Source organism: Passer domesticus, chromosome 6, assembly GCF_036417665.1.
Source record: "Passer domesticus isolate bPasDom1 chromosome 6, bPasDom1.hap1, whole genome shotgun sequence".
Lineage (NCBI taxonomy): Eukaryota > Metazoa > Chordata > Aves > Passeriformes > Passeridae > Passer > Passer domesticus.
In genome coordinates, this window is record NC_087479.1 from 49,375,764 (window position 1) to 49,391,861 (window position 16,098).

The following is a 16,098-nucleotide window of genomic DNA, read 5'->3' on the forward strand; positions in this document are numbered from 1 at the left end:
CTAATCTTGGAAGATTTTGACAGTGAAGTTATTCCCTCTTCCTGATCAGTTTGTGTCAAAACGTGTTAATGTTAAAATGCATGTATAATTACATAGCTAGCAGCTTCTCCCCTCCCCTTGTAGTGAGTATTCCTGAAACTCAAGCGGGTCAAAGAGTGTCTAGTGGAAGCTTTTTTGGTATCTGATGCTGGATAAATAAATCTTCTGAGAGGTGAGTACTTGCCATCTTCATAAAAACATGATAAATACTACACTTACTGATACAAATTGCTTTGAGGAAATATTTCTGTATTGGGTATTTTTTTATGCTGGGGAAGAATAGTTACATCTCTTTCAAAAGCTTTATAAAATGGTAGGAGCTATTCTGTCCTAAGTTTTTCCTGGAGTTCATGCAGTTGGGTCAGTCAAAAATTTGCAGTAAGCTTTCAGCTTATAGATGTTTTTATGTTAATTTTCCTTCAGTTTCAATATGTGGATCTTTACCATTGTTTGGCATAAAGGCTCCTTTCACTAACTCGATTTTCAGATAGACTGTGGTAACTCTAACTGTGAAGTTTTTAATGTTTTTTTGTTATTATTTTTAAAAGTGGTTAATCATGAGGAGAACTACTTGCTTGTCAACAGGTCTGACAAGTAGAGGAAGGCGTTTGTACTTAATCTGAAATGCAGCAGGAGAGGAATGCCCTTCAAAGCTTTCCAGCTCTTAGGTTGATATCCCCCTCCCCCATCAGCCTTGAAAACAGTTTCTGCAGGGCATGAAAAACAGGTTTTTATTTATGTAATGTTTCTCTGGAAATAAACTTTAGAAATACTAAAACAACAACAGTTTTTAGAGATTGAGTTTTGAAAAGCAGTAATTTGAATACTTGGAAGAAAGGCACACCAGCCCACTCAAATGGGCTGCTGCTTAGTATGTTCTTAATAATGTGGTGTTTTTTTTATATAGGCTTCTTAGATTGCCTGCTAAAGAAGCTTATCTTAAATGTCACAGCTGCCTTTTTAAAGTTGCCTGGTATAAGGATATCCTGTATCATTTGTTACCTTAACTACTCGGAGTAGCTGTTAACTGAGGGACCTACACTTGTCACCTGAATTCTTGCCTTGTAGCTGATGGGGAAGTGCTCCTTGTTTCAAGAAAAGTGAAATACCTGTGACCTGTGCAATCGATACCATTTGTTGAAACATGCATATGCTAAGTGATGTTGTAAATGACAGACCTTCCTAGCGAGCTCAAGGATTATGAGGAGTTGTTTCCTGCAGGGATTGGGAAATTGTGCTCCCTGCCTCAATGGGTAGACTGGTGCTCTGGAGGCCTGCTGAGTCAAGAAGGGTGGGTACAGAAATTGTACCCAATTTCCTTCCAAGATCAGGAATGAGGGACTAAGAGAGCTGCAGACATCCCAGGACAGCACTCAGGTTAGTGATCTGGGATGGATTATGGAGAGAGGACTTTTTTGTTATGATATGCCTGAGGAAGCCTGGTTGAGTAGGAAGCCTACTACTGACTGGAGACTTAATCCCTTCCGGTTTTAGGTGTGGCTTAACAACCATTCTGAGGTAGTAAGGACACTTCTGATTGCTTTTTCTCTCCTTCCCCAACCCATCTCACTCCTTTTATGTGGGTGTGCACATACATGTGTCTATTACTTACATTCTGTAAGCACTGCAGGAGAACTACATACAGCTGTGGGAAAAGTGGCAGCTTTCCATAGGTTGGGATTTTGACCAGATAAGTGCTTTGTAGATCTTCCTATGGCTTGGTTTTGTTCAGTGGCTGATAGTAAACCTTAGCAAGACCAGGATGTAGAAAATAGACACAAGCAAGGATAACTCTGGAAGGAAATATTGATTTATTGGTTTCAAAAGTGATGAAAAGCTCAGCTGTGTTTAAGAAGAAAAGAGCTGTTGAACTGTTCCACCTGGAAGAATGCAGCCTAATGACTTTTGATTTGAGAATCTTTACTGCAAGCGCTGGGTGAGCAAAATGTTGGAAAATATCTCAATCCTACTGGTTCCCCCTGTTGTCATGTTGGTTGCTAAACTCTGTCACCATAATCCTGTGCAGTTTCTGAACTGCTTGAGTAACTTTGCAGCGTGGCTAGCAGGGCTTTGTCCAGAGGAATCTGCTCTGGTGTTCATTGCCAGCCATGGGTGTGTTTCCATGAGCATTTTGTAGGTGTTCTGTTGTCTGGGGGGCCCAGACCATGACAAATACAATGTGTGCATCCTGCTCTTCATGGGGACACTTCCATCTTGGCTACATACAAGCCAAGTTTTGAGAAAAAGCTCACTGACTTTTGTAAAAAAAAAAAAGATTTAACTCTTGAGTTAACATCTGTGCTCTTACAGGTGCAATTACCTAGTGATTTCACTGACTATTAAACAGTAACTTCATTTAAAAATGATTTGATTTTATAACAAGTATTTAAAAAAAGTTCTTGGAACTGCAACTGAAAACTTTGAAAATGCCTTTGTAAAAGCCAAACATGGATGGCTTTTGTCTGAAAAAGTGTCAGATACTCAAATAATTAAAATACCTTGTGTTCTAAAGTTGTCTTAATATTTTAACTAAAATTTTGTGCTTGATTGAGGGTTTGTAATAGATTGGGTAATAGATTGTAAATGTGGTTTTGTAATAGATTGTAAAATGGTTTTGTAGTGGGTTTTTTCTTGTTTTTTGGGTTTTTTTGTTTTAATTATTGCACTGAGGCAAAAGACCAAAATGCTTTTTGTCTGTCTCAGACATAACACTTTCAAACTGCTTGATCTCTGTGCTGTGGGTGCTGCTGCCAGCTCCATGTGAGCACTTGGAAGGAGCTGCCCTTGGTGAATGTGACCTTGCTGTGGGCTGCTGCAGGTGAGCTGGCAGCTGCCAAAAGACATTCCTGTGCCTCCACACAGCTGCTTCCTGCTGGACCTGTGCTTTGGGAAAAACAGAGCAACACCTCTCGCTGCAGACTGCTCAGAGAGGAGCAGCGTGAGGGACCCAAGCTGTTGGGGACTGTCCTGGGGAATCAAGGGAATAATTTGGGAGGCTGCCAAAGCTGCCCTTGGTTGAGCAGATGCAGCCAAGAGAGCGATGTGCTAAAGAATGTGCTCTGTGCTGTGTTGTAGGCTCAGGATGGGAGAGGCCCCTCCTCGTGGCTGGCCATCAGGGTTTTAGTGCTTCAGTTTAAAGGGTTTCTTCATTGCTTTTTTCCTTTTTTTTGTTCACTTGCAAATGAGCCACTACTTTTAATATCATTTTGGCAGGCTGAGAGCTAGAGAAGCAGCAAAAATAATACCTGTGTGAAAGATGCTGCTTCCAAGTAAGCGAGTTGAAGCTGTTGCAGCCACATTTCCATTAACAGAAAAATGTGTACTGTGCTACCTTTGCTCCGGGAGAGAAAAATCTGTTCATTGTAGTGGTCTATCAGTTGTTCCCCTCACAATCAGTGGTACATCTGAGAATTAATGGCCTGAGGTGGGAGAAAGTGAGGCAGTCTTGGAAGTTGTTGCCTGTTGTTGAAGGCGTTGAAATTGTTTTTACACATATTCCTTAATAAAGAGTTTCAAGCAGCACAAAATCTTCCCTTTCAGGAATCTGCTGAAGTGACAGTGCAAAGAGCAGCCTTCCCCAGGAATTGGATTATGCTCAGATTTATAGGAGGGCCAGATGTACTCACTACTTAGATTAACACCCAGAAAAAAAAAAATTAAAGAGCCACAAAGAGAAACTGAGTTCAAGCATTCATTCAAGCTCTGAATGATACCTACAGTTTTAGTTTACTTTATTACCTGCTTTCCTTATCTTATTTGAGTTTCAAAACAAGCCCTGAGTCATACATTCTTGTTCTAAAAGCTGAGTTGGAAGACCCGAGGGCAGGCTCTGCAGGGTTCTGCTGTGCCACAAGAGGGCATTTTTTGTGCCAACTTTTTGCAACTGTTAAGGAATAAATCTACTTTTTAAATGTCTCACTTCTTTTTAATTAGTCTGAAAAGCAGTTGAAATGATGCATCTTTTCTCTAAGCTCCTTAGTTTCATAACTAAAGCAGCTTTAGATCTGTTTTCCTAGATAATGGGGATTTTTGGGTGATTTTTGTAATTACATAAATAATGAGAATTCAGAGTGGAATTGTGGTACATTTGGAGTTTTGTGTCAGGTGAAGTTTATTTAAATAATCTGTCTGGTATTGATTACATGGAATTAAGTTGGACATTGACGAAAATAATGATGCCAGAACTGCTTTTCCTTTTAGGACCAGTACCTTAAAATAATGTGGTTCGGTGTGGGAGATTGTGATAATAAGGACAGTGTATCCTTCCCTTCTGCTTATATGGCATATGAGGCCAGTAAAAACAGGGGCAGTGTACTATAAACACAATGTACAGTACTTTGAATATTGCAAGATATCATTATGCAAACGTTTCAGAGTTTGCATTTAATCACCAAAGATCAGCACTACTGTAAGTGGCAGAAAAACCCTTCAGCTGCCATTTAACCCTCTGCCGTGGGATGAGCCACTGCTTTTTTCTGGAACAGCTTCTTATTCATGGAGGTGTCTTCTGGGATTGCTCCATGGTGTGCCTGGGGTGTGTGTGTGCACGTTGAAATACAGGTTTTTATATTTCAAAAAGTCCAAGCCGAAATACTTCTGGTTTTGAGCATTCCTTGGGAAGCATGGCTGCGAGGAAGAGCGTCTAAGCCAGAAGAATTGTTCTGGCAGGTTTGGGTTGTTCTGCCAGCTCGACTGATCTTCAGGGGCTTTCCAATCTCGCTGAAATCAAAACATGATTGTGGTAGGATTTTGTTGGTTTGTTTTTTAAAAGATGGGGATTTGAGCTTTGCAAAACATCGTTTGTGCTCTGTGCTCTCGGTTGGTGGGCTAAACTTGGGATGTGGAGGCATTAGGAAATACTGGAAGAACAGCACTGAGGGCTTGGAAAGTTGATACAAAATTTCTGTCTGCAGCAAAAATTGGCTGGATAGCTTTAATGTGATTTTTTTTTTTTTGCCACTCCACCAAATTCACATTTAGAATAAAAAAAATCCTTAATTTTTTAAAATAACCAACCTGTGCATTATTAAATTTAAAGATAATATCTTGCAATACAATATCTGTCCATAAAAGCTGAAGTTAGGGAAAGACCTTTAGCTTTATTTACTTCAGTCACTTGGTATTTTTTTCTACAGTTCATAAATCAAATTTATACTGAAATTGTGCCTTTAAAAGTTAGTGAGTGGTGTTCTCTGCCTCAGGAAAACAGGCAGCTGTGCTTTTGTCATTTGGTTCTGCAGCATCTCTGCATGATTATTTGGAGGATGTCTGAAGCCTTCATGTGGAGGGGTATGTTGGCACCAGTGATTTCTAAACATCAGTTAAATAACTTGTAATAATGCTATCCACTTAGATGTGACATGGTTGATTATGAAAACCAGGAATTATTCTGCTGATGTAGTTTTCTATGGGGGGTTTAAAAAAAACTGTCCTGTATATTTTTCCTGCTTTTGTATATGATGTGCCTGTTTTTGTGGCTTGCTTGCTAATAATTAGATTACTCCATTGCTCAGTGTGGTTTTATTTGTTTTGGAGTTTTTTTCTCCTTTAAAAGAAAATCTACTTTATTTGCTTTAAAAAAATGTTTGTGAAAACCTTCTTGTAATGCATGTGCTTTGAATGAGGAGGTGGCAAACTAAATATGTGTTGACAGAAAGGACAATATTGCATTTAAAAAACCCCAACCAGCTGGGTTCTGTAGTGCTCCTGTGTCTTCTAACAACTTCATTTTGAGGGTGTTACAGAATTTGAACATTTTTGCAATGAGAAGGTGCGTGTGTTGGTAACTCCTATTGTTTACTCTTAAGGAACAGTGTTTCAGTCATTAAAAAGAGTTTATTAAGACTAGAATGGCAATTAAAAACCTCAACCTTTTAAAGTCTTTTTTAGAATGTTTCTATATAGAAATGCAAAAATAACTAGTTCTAAACTAAAGGCCCATTCTTTTCACAGTGCTGAGGGTTACAATAAAAATGTAGACAGCTGCTGGAGATTTGGGTTTATAGATACTTTTAGAGAGATTCTGTTGAATGAATAAAGACTAATAAAGTGTTTGCAGTCTTTGGCTAGCCCTGCTTGGATTCTTAAAGCATGCTCATATAAGAAGTGCTGGCATAATTGACACCAAGTAATTATTGTTTTGAAAGTCTTAATTGGGGCTTGGCATGGATTACTCATGGAATCCTTGTTGTTTTCCTCTATAAATTCTGCTATAAATTGGTGTTGAACTGCAGGGGAAACTGGTAGAAGTCCAAAGGTAGACCCCCATGCAACAAACGTGCTTGCCTGCAGATACATACATGACTTGAAACCCATACATACTGCCAATAAAATACCTTTCAAAAACCTTTTCCTTATCATCTAGAGTCTGGGGAGTATGACAAGTTATGCTAGCTGTATTTAAAAACAAACATACCCTCCCTCTTCCCACACATGCACATGTGGAAATGACAGGACTTAAGATTTGCATCAGCACAGAACTGCAGAACTTGTGTTCTTACAGAAGTGAGGTGAAAATCGTACTGGATTTGTGGAAAATAAGCATTAAATGTCTTGTCAGAGGGCGTGCTTTGGATGGAAGGGTTTTACAGAGATACTGCTGGTATAGTAAATATTCTGGTGGAGAGCTATCCAGCAAATCAAGGAGTAGATTCCAGGCAAGTTCCAGTAAAATGTCATCGCTACTTTAAACTGTTGAAGTTCTTGGATCCTATGATAAAGGGCCTGTTGTAGTCAGTATTTGTAGTCAGCCTTATTCAAACACAACAATTGCTTTTCTTCATACATGTGATGTAAATGGCAGCATTCAACTTCTTTATGACTTATGGTGCCTTCAGAAGTTTTGGTAAATAGTATCTTCAGTTAAGATGGTTGGTTACTGAATAGGCTGGATATTTTTCATAATAGTTTTCTATTTATACACTAGAATACAAAAAATACTTGTTTGAAAAATTTTAAACCACAAATGCTTTGTTTGTTTTTGAACAAACAAAACAAACATTAGAACAATGAAGGTCATGTTTATGTGCTGCCCAAGAAATTTTTTCTTTTTGCAGCTCATAACAGGAGAGGCAAAGAAGTAGCGGAGGGATGTGTACAGAATGTGAGCAGCTATATATGCATATATATATATATAAAATGTTTGGACATGAGGTTTTCCAAGGGTGGTTAAAAGATTACTCAGTTTACTGGTCTCTTCTGTGATTGCTGAATTACTTGGTGTGGAGAAAAGAGAGTAGTTATGAAAACAAACAGTGTATCATTACGGGATATAACTAGAGCATGTCTGCTTGGTGGTTTAAAGCCAGGGCCAAATCCTGGGAATGTTAATTTGGCCAGGATGCACATGTGCACACTTGCAGTGCTTTTCAATATGCCATGTGCTGACATTCTATTGCAGACAAAATTGTTTGGTGTAGAGAATACAGTACCTCGGCATAGGCATCTGTACTTTTGCAAAATCCTCTGTGTGTGACATTCCAAGAGTTTAAAAAGGACAAAGAAAGGGGGAAGAACACTTTCAGTTAAACTGGAGAGAATACGTGTTTGACTGGAACTGAGTATCTGTGGGTGTATTCCTTAAATGTATGAATGGCTTGCAATTTCTGTGCATAAAGTACTAGAAAACCAGAACAATAGCACAACACATATTAAAGTTTTGCTTGTTTAGAAGGTCTCTCCTGCAACTATATAATAACTAGGAGAATAATGGAGTTATTAAAACAAATAGGAGTTGTTTTTCCTATCACTCAGCACATGCAATTGGTTATTTTCTACTTCATCTCTGCATCACTTATTATTATTGGTGTGAAATCAGGTGTCTGTGCTGTCTCTGTGCTGGTTATATACACTGTTATAGGTGTGGGCAGATGCATTTACTGCTTGTTTCATTAATGGTTTTTATGAGAGAGGGAATCTTGAAATGTAACAGATGATGTTTCACTTGGTTAATGAATGTAAAGGTTATTTAGTGATGATTCAGCTAGTGACCTTGAAGATCACCCTTTTAGAAAATGAAATTTCTTCAGCAGTTAATGTTCAAACTTGTCATCCATTCTGAGGCATTTGTTGAGGACTTTTGTTTTTAAGCTACATGATGAAATTAGGTGATAGATTGTGTTCACAGTTTCAAATCTTAATAGAGCTGGTCTTCTGTCAGTACTTAAAAAGATCAAAATTATGTAGCTGAAGTACCCAAAGTAAGAAAATTGTTCATTAATAAACAGCATCAACTATGTAATAACCAAATGTGTTTCTTATGTGACTAAATTCTAGCCTAAAACTTTTTAGGAATGCATGCATTTAATTTTGTAATGAAGATTTAGGCAAACCATCCTGCTGTGGTTTTGGTTAGTACACCTGGGCATGTATTGGTTTCTGTGTGTCTGGATTGAAGGCACTTGAGACAGTAGTTCATGTTTGGATTCAAGTGTTTATTATTTCTGATCAGTAAAACAGTCTCACTACTGTGAGTTTGGCAGCTTTTCATTAGAAGGCACAAAATGGCTAACAATCTCTTGTTGCAAGGTCTTTTAAGACTAAACTATCCAATTAAGAACTGACACCTGGATTATTTTCCCTTTTAACCCAATAACTGATCCCAAAGAGCCCTCAATGTGGACTTTCCTGCCCAATTACAAAATGACACCCAAACCCATATGAAGAAGGAAGAAGAAGCCTTCTTCCTTCCAGAATGCCACCCAAACCCATGAAGAAGAAACCCAGGATGACACCCTGTGCCTTCCATCTTGCTTCCATCCACAACAAACTAAAAATCCCAAACCCTAAATTTCTCTCCAGTTGGTACACCTATACTACTCTCTATAATTTATTTTACACTTCAGTGGATTCCAGTCTATCTTGAAGTCTAGGAAACTTTCTCCATGAATGAGGGTCAAAGTCAGTGCTCCCCTGGGGGTCCGGACACCCCAGAGCAGACAGAGAGATATTCCCAGCGCCCTGGGTTTCCACAGGCATGTTTGTCCTGTCTTACCTCTTCTGAAGTCAGTGCAGTGTACTTGTTGCCTCGAGCATGAGGATTTGCTAGGTCTATAATTGTCAGAGTGGCTGAGGTTTTGTGTGACCGTAAATTCAGTTGCATCATGTGAACGTAATTAACTCTCATTATGTGTGCCTCATAAGTTCCATTCAGTTAGCTGAGTTGTCATCAGCTGAAGAAGTGGTGGAGGTCCTGTGCTCACCAGCCAGGCAGAAGAAATGTAGGAATGTGTAAACAGTGGTGTGGTTTGTGCTGGGGAGGGCTGGGCCTCGGGGGCCAGAGTGGAGTAGCACTTCAGGACAAGAGAGTGAGACCCAGCAAGGACAGAACGAGTATCAGTCAGTCAGAACAGCGTGGGCTGAAACTACACACAGGGTGAGAGACAAGGAAATGTCATGGAATAAAGGAGTAGGATGGTGTGGGGCATTTTTTCCTCAGCTATGGATGTGCCCATTGCTCTCCTGAAATGATTGCTGTTCTCCTGCTGAACTAGAAGGTCAAGCTGGCACTTTGAGAGCCTCACACCTTGCTTGTAGCAGAGCTCCTGAATTTGGAACCACATTTCTGAGATGCTATGACCCTCACATCCAGCAAGTCCTCCTTGAGTGTGGTGTTTTGCCAGAATGTGCATCATCCTTACTGATGGGTTTTCTACCAAAGTACCCACAAATAGTGAGTATTAGCAAACATATGAAAAGATAGGAGGCAAAAATTGTGTGTGAAATAGAGGATAACGTTGAAGGATAAATGGTACTTGCACACTATTAGCTTAGCCCACTTAGAAGATTTGCTGGTTGATAAATAATAAAAGGCTTGATTCTGTCAGCTTTAAATCTCATGCCTTGACTTTTTCCAGAAAGTTTCTGTTCTCTGAGGTAAATTCACACTATCTGTCTTTATTGTTTCCTTTTATATGAGCTTCTAACAGTAGCCTTTCAAGTAAGCTGAGTGTGCTGACAGGTGTGAGAAGTACTCATAAGTGAAATTGTAATGGATGGAAAATGAGGAATGTTAAATAATGGGTCACTCAAATAAGTTTAAGGAAAATCTAAATGTCTTGAAAATTAATGTAGTTACAATCTCATAAACCCCAGGCTTGTCACAGATCATTTTTGCATGCTGTTACATACCTGACATGCATTTCTCCTATCCTGCAGTTTAACTTTTTCTGAAGTATGCTAGGGGATGTATTAAAACTGAGAAAGCTGGGCTGTCAGAGTTCTGCATTTTAAAACAGGGTACTTTGATTAAAGAAACATAATTTCTGTCTGTATGGAAAATACTGTACTTTGACATAGCCAGACATTTTGATAAAGAGTTAGGCTTTCAGGCTGTGTAGAAATTATAGCAAAGGCTGTGGTTACTGGAAGTGGAAAAAGGGACAGAAAGGTCAAAAAGAAGTGTCTTAAAAGCAGTATTTTGCTGTTTTTAACTAAGCTTTGGGCAGTTTTCATTCTTTCGTTCATATGTTTATATGCATCTCTGTTTGAAAAATGAAGTGGAAGTGAGAAGTATACAGGATTAGATTTATTTATCAAGTAGAGCATTTGTTACTCTCTAATTTGTTCCTTTTTTTTTTTTAATTCTGTTGCTGGTTGGCTTATTCCCCATCTCACTACCTTCAGATTCCTTGTCTGCTTCTCACCCAGATTTTTTGATTAACAGTGTCTTAAACAATGTCATTCCAAACTGGTTGCATTTAGTCATTTTTCCTTCAGTGTGATGACTAAATGTTGTGAGTTGGGGTTTTTTTGTTGTTTGTTTTTTTTCCCCCTGACCTTTAAAGTTTGAATTAGCTCTTCTAAGTACTCTGGGCAACTTTGTTATAGTCAGAATCCAATGTCCAAATTATACTTCAGTGTACTCTGCCCATGGGTATTTGGAAGTTACACAGTGAGCAGTGCCTTCCTTTTAAAAATCATTTCCAAATTGGAGTCCTGCTGCACAGGATTCCTGTGCTCCCTGCTGATCCAGGACAAGCTGCAGTCCTGCCTTAGGAAGTGGATAAAGGCTCCTTGGCCAGACTTTCTTGTGATATCAATTCAGCCATTCAGTGTGCTTTCAGCTTTGGCATAGATTGCTTCTAATGGTGTTCACCTCCTTTATGTTCTTGGATATTCCTAATTAAATCTGATCCTGAAGGCTCCAATCTAAAAGTTACTCTTTTCAGTATCTCTGAATTACTAATTCTACAAACTTCTTTCCTGGCACAGCTGTGTTTGCACTTGCTGAACAGCATTTAAAATATATATTTAATTTTTTTGTATTATATATGCAGGTTGTATGAGAGAGAAACTTCCAGGTATTCAGCACAAGTTGCACAATTCTATGTGTATCTCAATAAACACTGGGTGGCTTGAGGGTATTCAGCAGTATGCTGGTCTTGGCTGAAGAACAATAGCTATTAATTTAATAAATTACTTTGGTAGTTAATATTTTAGCTTATAAATCTTTTCCGTGCAGTCTTAGAATGAACAGAAGTATTGGCAGAATACTTTATATTAAAATACATAATATATATATAAATACAAGTATATGTCTGCTTGTATATGAAGCCATATGTTACAGTTATATTTAAAAATGTAAATTACTACAATTAATTCCAAAATTATTTTCTGTCCTGTCCATTAAAAAGTTTTACATTTAGAAACATTTTTACAGTAGTGTTCATAAATACAGGTGCAAATAATTTAAATGTTTTTAAATTGCCCTGTATTTTATTTAATGCCAAGAAGCAAAGTATTAATGGAGAATTAAGTGGGATTAGTTTAAAGTGTGCTTTTACATTGTTGACTGTTACTTCAGAAGAAGTGTTGCTTTGGTTCTGCCTTTTAGCAGCTGTCATTCCTTGTGCTATTTTTTTTCACTAATATTATGTTTAAAGACATTTTTACGTGGCTTATTTTCTAGAATCGTCTTTACTAAGAATACTGAAATCCTGTTTTTAGTAGAATTACAGGTTTTTCTTACCCCATTAGAGGGGAAAGAGGGATGGCACTGATGGTGTCTAGGAGCCTTGTGTCCTGATATGACTGTGGGATGTCAGCTGCCAAAGGATAAGAGTGCAAAACAGTGTTCTAAAATCTGTGCTCTTGTCAAACCTTAGTCTTGTGGGCACTTGGTTATTTTGTGGTTGCCCAGCTGTCAAGTGTGATGCTCACCCATGGCTCTTGTTTGAAGCCATGAGCTAGAAATCATACACAGATTTACTTCTTGTCTTGTAGGTAACATGGAGATGACACCTGAGAAAGTCACTTTTGGGTTCAAATGTCATTTCCAGGGCTGCTTCACAGATCTTGACATCTAAAATTAGATTAGATGACTGGTTCCCCCAAATTTCCTTCCTTTGCACTGTGAAATGCAGGGGACTGCAATGCAGTGACTGGCTCAGCAATTGATGCTTAGAGATACAAGAAAGTGTCTTCTGTGGAAGCTGAGTGTGCAGCTGCTCTCTACCAATTCACTGTGCAGCTGGTACCTGGTTGATGCTGGGTCTTTTGGAGCAGGGCCAGAAAAGTCACTTACTTGGGTAAGGAACTTTCCTTAATGCTTTCAATAAAGATCCTGAAATTAATACCTACATGTTAACTGCTGTCCTTGTTGATTTGGGTCCTGAGAGGAGAGCTCTGTCCTTGGCTATGCAGTATTTTCAGCTCTCTATTAGCTCTGGGACTGATGGAATAACAAGTATTTATAAAAGAAAACAGTAATCCTGTCTTCCTTGAAACTCATATTATTATTTCAGAATGGATTCTGTGGTGTAACATCTCATGAGTTTTTCTTATTTAGCCTAGATACTCTGGGATTAAACAAAGTTTTGATTTTAACTGGAGTCTGAACACAGACTCAGATATCTTGCTATTTTTCCCTGTTGAGTTTGGCCCTTAAATGTCTTCTGCCTGCCTATAATTATGCTGTTCAACAAAGAAATAGTTTTGCTTCTCATTTCTTACAATAGCTATTGTGAGCTTTCAGATATCTAACAGCTAATAAAATACTGTCAGCAGGAGTATCTAAGTGAAAGACAAAGAACTGGAGTTGGTCAGAAAACCCATGAATAAATCATTAAGGGTACTGCAGTACCTATTTTGAAGGTTATATTATTTAAAAAAGTATTTTTTCCCCCAGCATTTCATTAGATATTCACCTTTTTTAGGTTATAAAATGTGTGGGGAGAAGAGCCAAGACTTTTTTTAAAAACAAATGACTTTGGGTAGTTTTGTATTTTTGTTTTCTGTATTGCACCGTTTCTCAAGTCCCCTCACTCCAACATAGCCATATGCCTTGTGTATTCTGAGAGGCTTTAAATGCTGCCCTGGAAGCTTTGTTGTTGCTTCCTAGGACTTGGAATTTCTTTCTTGGGTTGCTGTTTTGGTTAGGGGGCTGTTATGTGCTTGGTTGAAGTAGCTTTTGCCACCAGACAGAGGGCTGCTTACAGCTGTTGTGTGGGAGTGGGAGAGGCAAAGGAATTAACATGTGCCTGTTTCTGAGCATTTCTGGGAAACAAAGGACAAGGAAAGCAAATTGTCCTTCCACCACTCTAGGTCATTAAAGGTCTAATCTGAAGCTGGCTGATTTTCAGTGAGCTTTGGGTTACTGCATGGCTGAGTTAGAGGCAAATTAATTCAGCAGCTTCCATTTCATTTGAATGGAAAGGTGTAAAGTCCTTTCCTGATGGCTGTGGATGAGCACACCACAAATTGGCTGGCTAATACATTTCAGTGGGGCTTAAATTAATCCAAGAGTGAGCTGTCAGTGAAGAGGGTGCTGACTCTCCATGATATCTTTCCTTTGCAGCCCTTTCCTGACCACTCCTGGAACACTTGTTTGGCACCCTGATGCTCCAGCTCACTTCTTTGCTCCAGCTAGAAACACATCCCATGGGAAACTGCTTTCAGTTTGCCCTTTGCTCTGCTACTGGGCTGCTCAGGCACAGCACCAGTGCAGAGGAAGCACTGGGAAGGCAGGAGTTGGGACTGTTCCTTTCAGCAGTGGTGGGATCTTTGTTGGACTTTTTAGCTTTTTGGAAAATATGTTCAGTGGAGCTGCAAGGCAGATGAGAATTAAGTAGAGCGCATCTTAGAGATTTTCATCTCCCAGGAGAGCAGACATTTCTTGAGATTTGGCAGTTGTCCTTGAAGTTTGGTTTATATGCTTCCTATCTGCAGTAATTTTATTTTACTTTTTATTACATTAATCTTTTTAGATCCCTCTTTGCTTTTTATGCCTGTCACTTCCCTGAGAAGAACTAAAACAGCTCCTGTTAAATAAAAACAATAGATAACTAAAATTAAGTAGTTTTACTTACAAAAGCTTACCTTGGATTTCATGTGAGCTTTAAAATGAATTTACTGTGCTAAAAATCCTCTGACAGAGATAGGAAAAAGTAGCAATTTGCTAAACAATGCCTTTGTTAAAGTTTTATTGGAAGAACATTAAACTTTTGTTTTAAAAAATGGACACTTTACCAATGCTTATAGAAAATTAATGTCTTGTGAAGTTTAGAATACAGATAGGAGTTCTTTTAACGTAGTTTAGGCTTTAATGTACTATTTATGGAAACTGAGCACAAGAATATGCAGACACCCAGGTAAGATCACTGATATGTTCTGATATGTTCTTTAGGTTTGTAGAATTTCCTGGCGATGGGGCACTTTGTTTTGCTACTTTTTGAGATGGGGAGACATTTCCTTTTCAAGAGCTTTGGGAAATACCAAGCTATTGTTTTGGTACGCGGAGAGTTACTGCTGTAAAAAACTTGATATTTTTGTACTTTTTTTTTTTTTTAAACAAGGAATACAAAGAATCATTCAAATCTCCAGCAGTGGTGGGAGGATGTGCTTTCTGCGGGGACACCGTGGTACATTCCATCTCATGGAATGCACTTGGTGTGGCATTTAGCAAAATGTATTTCTTAACAGCTTCAAGAAAGGGCAGCTAAATTGTAAAGATGAATGCAATGGGAGCCTTTCCTGCAAGATGGTATGCCTTCCTTACACTCCTGCAGGAGGCATTTATTGCCAATGTAGGGGATGGGACTCTGCTGCTGGACAGCGTTCTTGAAGCATTTGTGGATTAAACCAAATTACAGGAGGCACACTTCTGTGTGTCCCAGAAAGCAGAAGGATTACCTGGCCATATAGAGTTCCTGGTGAGCAAATTGAAGTGATTCATTTGAGTAAATAGGATAAATTGTTTATTGTTCTTCAGATGTTGATGTAGTCATGTTGGAAACTGCAGCTAATCTGCAATCATCTGCTGTCTGCTTTTTATGCTAATATGGAGTTATTTTGCAAGGGTTTGGGAAGGAAATCCATTATAGGGTTTATTGATCTTTGTGGTATTGACTGCGTGCAAAATAGTTTCCACAGATGGCAAAACAAACTCATATTTTTAACTTGAGGTGGTGAAATTGAATGTTGTCCTACATCTATTTCATAATGAAATCCAACAAAGAGAGTAGGAATTTTGAGTTGGGTTTTGGTGTTTTCTTTTGTTGTTTTGTAACAAAACTTACTAGAATATTTCTTAAGCCTTAAGAGTCTTATTAGAGCAAGTGTGGCTATTTCTGTGCTTTTGGGTGGGGGAGAGTTGGGAACAGTAACTTTTTATCTACAAAAATAAATTATATTGGTAGAATGTAGTGGTGATTATGGCAAATAATCAGTGAGAAATAATTCCAAAATTAAGCTCCAGTGTGTCAGTTGGTTGTGAGAATTTCTAAATAACAGAATACTGTTAAATGTAAAAAGAAAAAAGAATTGTAGGAATGAGGTATTTTCTTTAACATGGGCTTGTCACACATTTGATTCTCTACATTTCTTTTTCACAAGAAATACCAGATTGCAGTTAATGCAAGATGGCAATTATTTTAGGTGTCTCTATTTTGATGAGGGGCTACAGTTTTCAGAATTATAAAAATAGTTCAGAAAGAATTCAGTGAGATTGCACAAGGAAACAAATTGGTCCGATTTAGACAAAATCTTCCTTCTGAATTGGCAGGCAGGAAGAGTATAAAATTTTATATTTAAATGTGTACTTTCAAGAAGACAGGTTTGAGC

General features: G+C 38.4%; 1 protein-coding gene across 4 annotated transcripts in view; it reads left to right on the top strand.

The window, feature by feature from the left end:
* Nucleotides 1-16,098, top strand: part of PLEKHA7 (pleckstrin homology domain containing A7) — a 145,566-nt gene that overhangs the window by 14,076 nt on the left and 115,392 nt on the right. The gene's annotated exons all lie outside the window — the stretch shown is intronic.